This window comes from Pterocles gutturalis, unplaced genomic scaffold (genome assembly GCF_000699245.1).
Source record: "Pterocles gutturalis isolate BGI_N339 unplaced genomic scaffold, ASM69924v1 scaffold23780, whole genome shotgun sequence".
Lineage (NCBI taxonomy): Eukaryota > Metazoa > Chordata > Aves > Pterocliformes > Pteroclidae > Pterocles > Pterocles gutturalis.
In genome coordinates this window covers 1-3,023 of record NW_010146496.1, presented here as the reverse complement: position 1 = coordinate 3,023, position 3,023 = coordinate 1, and positions in this window count along the sequence as shown.

Here is a 3,023-nt window from a genome sequence, read left to right as displayed (position 1 = left end):
ACAAGAAAAAGGATGTGTTGTAAACACTTGTGTCCAGCATGAGAGAGGAAGTTTGCATTTCATTTTCCAAATTCTCAAGAACAAAGTCATATCAGAACTTATTCCACCACCACTTGCATTCATCCTTCCCCACCTCCAAGTGCCAGGACAGAGGAGACAACAGTTTTAAACTTGCTACAGGGTATACAGTTACTCTAAGATGCATCAGAAGTCAAACTCTATAGCAGGATTAAAAGCTATTGAACTTGCGACAGTCACACATGAAGGGAGTTTGGTGTGGTTTTGTGTTTTGGTTTTTTTTTTTTTAATATCGGAGCTCACTTTTCCACACAGAGTATAACATACAGAATGTATCAGATCAGATCCACACTTAAATTTAGCAAGTAAACGTATTGGAAGAAGCCAGACTTCTTATCACAAGCGCAGGCAACTGTGCAGTGATCCATATGAGGGAGATGGCACATCTGACTTCCCTAGCAATCATTCCGCAATGCAAATATGTAACAGTGATGAGCACTGCAGAAGTAAAAACAGTGATTCTTAACAAAGCACCCAAAGCCACTCACTATGAAACCATTCTGCTATTGCCAAAATAACACCTGAGTTGCTCATTTTTGTTTGTTTTTTTTTCTTTCATACTCTAGACATATGACACAAACATCCTCTTGTTAATTCCTCAAAATCAACTCCTAATTTCATTACTCCTGTTCAACATTGCCCCCTCCCATGCTCTTCTGCCCTGTTATTCCATCAAGAAAAATAAATATCCTATGGATGGAGACTTCTAAAAGCTGAATTAGGAGCTCTGTATTCCTGGACTCCCGTGAGAGGAGAGTTCCTCTCCACACAAAAATGTCAGGACCTAGACACATCAGCATTACAGCTTTGATAGTTAAAGAATGAACCCAGACACAGCACTTCCCTTACACAGAAGGTACCTCTGGAAGCTCACAGGCAGAGTGTAATGCCTGGAGAAGGAAATCATTCTCACACTTGCTGGCTAAAGCACAGCAAGTAGAGACAGCATTAGAGGGGAAAACCTGGCCCAGCATCTTCTTCCGAAGGCTACTTACAGCACACGAGCGGCTAAAAGCTGTGCAGCCTTTCCTGACTCAGCACCAAAGCTGACCACAGAGGTTTGCAGATGTGGTTTAAGGGGAGCTGGCAAACTAAGCACCACAGCAGCCTCTTGCTAAAAATACTGTGGGCTGAGGCAAGGACGGGGGGGGTCCACTCACCACTTATAGTCACTGGCAAGAAACAGACTCAACTTGGGAAAACACAAAAATAATTTAATTTGCTAACAGTACAAAACAGAGCAAGATAATGAGAAAGAGAACTACACCTTAAAAAGGAACTTCTCCCCCACCCCTCCCTTCTTCCTGGGCCCAAAGACTTTGTTCCCGATTTCTCTACCTTCTCCCACCTGGCAGCATGGGGTGACAGGGAATGGGGGTTGCAGTCAGTCCATCACATGTTGTCTCTGCCGCTCCCTCCTCCTCAGGGGAGGGCTCCTCACAGTCTTCCCTGCTCCAGGGTGGGGTCTCTCTCACGGGAGAGCCCTTCACAAACTGCTCCAATGTGCGTCCTTCCCACAGGCCGCAGTTCTCTACTAACTGCTCCAGCATGGGTCTCTTCCACATGTTCATGGCCTCTTTCGGGCACAGTTACTTCTTCCAACTTGGAGTCCTCCACAACTACCTCTCAATAAGCTGCAGGCGAGCTCTGCTCTCCATGGGCTGCACGGGGACAAAGTGTGTCACCATGCTCTTCACCAGGGGCTGCAGGGGAACCTCTGCTCCGGCACCTCCTCCCTCTCCACTCTCTCCACTGACCTTTGTGCCTGCGTAGTTGTCTCTCTCACACCCCAGCTCCTCTCTCCACCGCAGGTTCTTTTGCTGGTTCCTGAGGAACTCCCAGCTCTCGGGCGGGGACTGCGCTGAGTCGGCTGGGCCATGGCGGGGGCTGGGCAGGCAGCAGCTGGACAGATGAACTGGTCAGGCTGCTCTGTCTGGGCTACCCCCTCCCTCCCTGCGCTGTGGCCCCTCTACCAAGCAAACCTACCACACAAAACCACAACAGCAGAGAAGTCACCAACACTGTTAGAAGCTGACAGAAGCCAACAGCTACTAAAACACTGTTTGAGGTGATTCTGAAATCCCCCCTCTCTATCCCAGATGACAGTGACAGCAATGTATTTTCTCTGTAAAGGAAGAGGCACACCAAGCATCCACCTGAGAGGGTATGTGCTTAAAAAAAGAGAAAACTTCAACCCAATTTTTCCAGACACCCTAACATTAAATTACCCAGTTGGATGAAGTTGCCTACATGAGAAGTTGTATGAATAACTGTTGTGGTTTTCTGTGGTGGGTTTTGTTTGGTAGGGAGGAAAGGGGCTACAGTGATGTCTCTTTTAAGTAACTGCTGAAAGTTCCCCCAGCGCCAAGTTTGTTTCGTAGCCAGGGAAAGCACCACAGAGATGGCTCCTGTGAGAAACTGCTGTAAGTTTCCCCAGCTCCAGGCTGAAACCAGCCCTGGCCAGGGCTGAGCCCATCAGCACCTCTGCAAATAACGTTTTGAAGAGGGGGCACAGCACAGGGAGGATGGCATGGCCCTGGGCAGGGCCCAGCCTGGCTGGACTATCCGTTCAGCTGCTGCCTCCTGCCTGCCCAGCCCCCACCATGGCCCAGCTAACCCAGCACAACCCCCGCCCGAGGGCCGGGAGTTCCTCAGGAACCAGCAAAAGAACCTGCCGTGGAGAGACTGGTGGGATGTGAGAGAGATAACTACACAGACATGAAGGTCAGTGAAAAGAAAGGAGAGGGAGGAGGTGCCGGAGCAGAGGTTCCCCTGCAGCCCCTGGTGAAGAGCATGGTGACACACATTGTCCCTGTGCAGCCCATGGAGAGCAGAGCTCGCCTGCACCTTATTGAGATGTAGCTGTGGAAGACCCCATGTTGGAAAAAGTAACTGTTCCCGAAGAAGCCCATGAAAATGTGGAAGAGACCCACGCTGGAACAGTT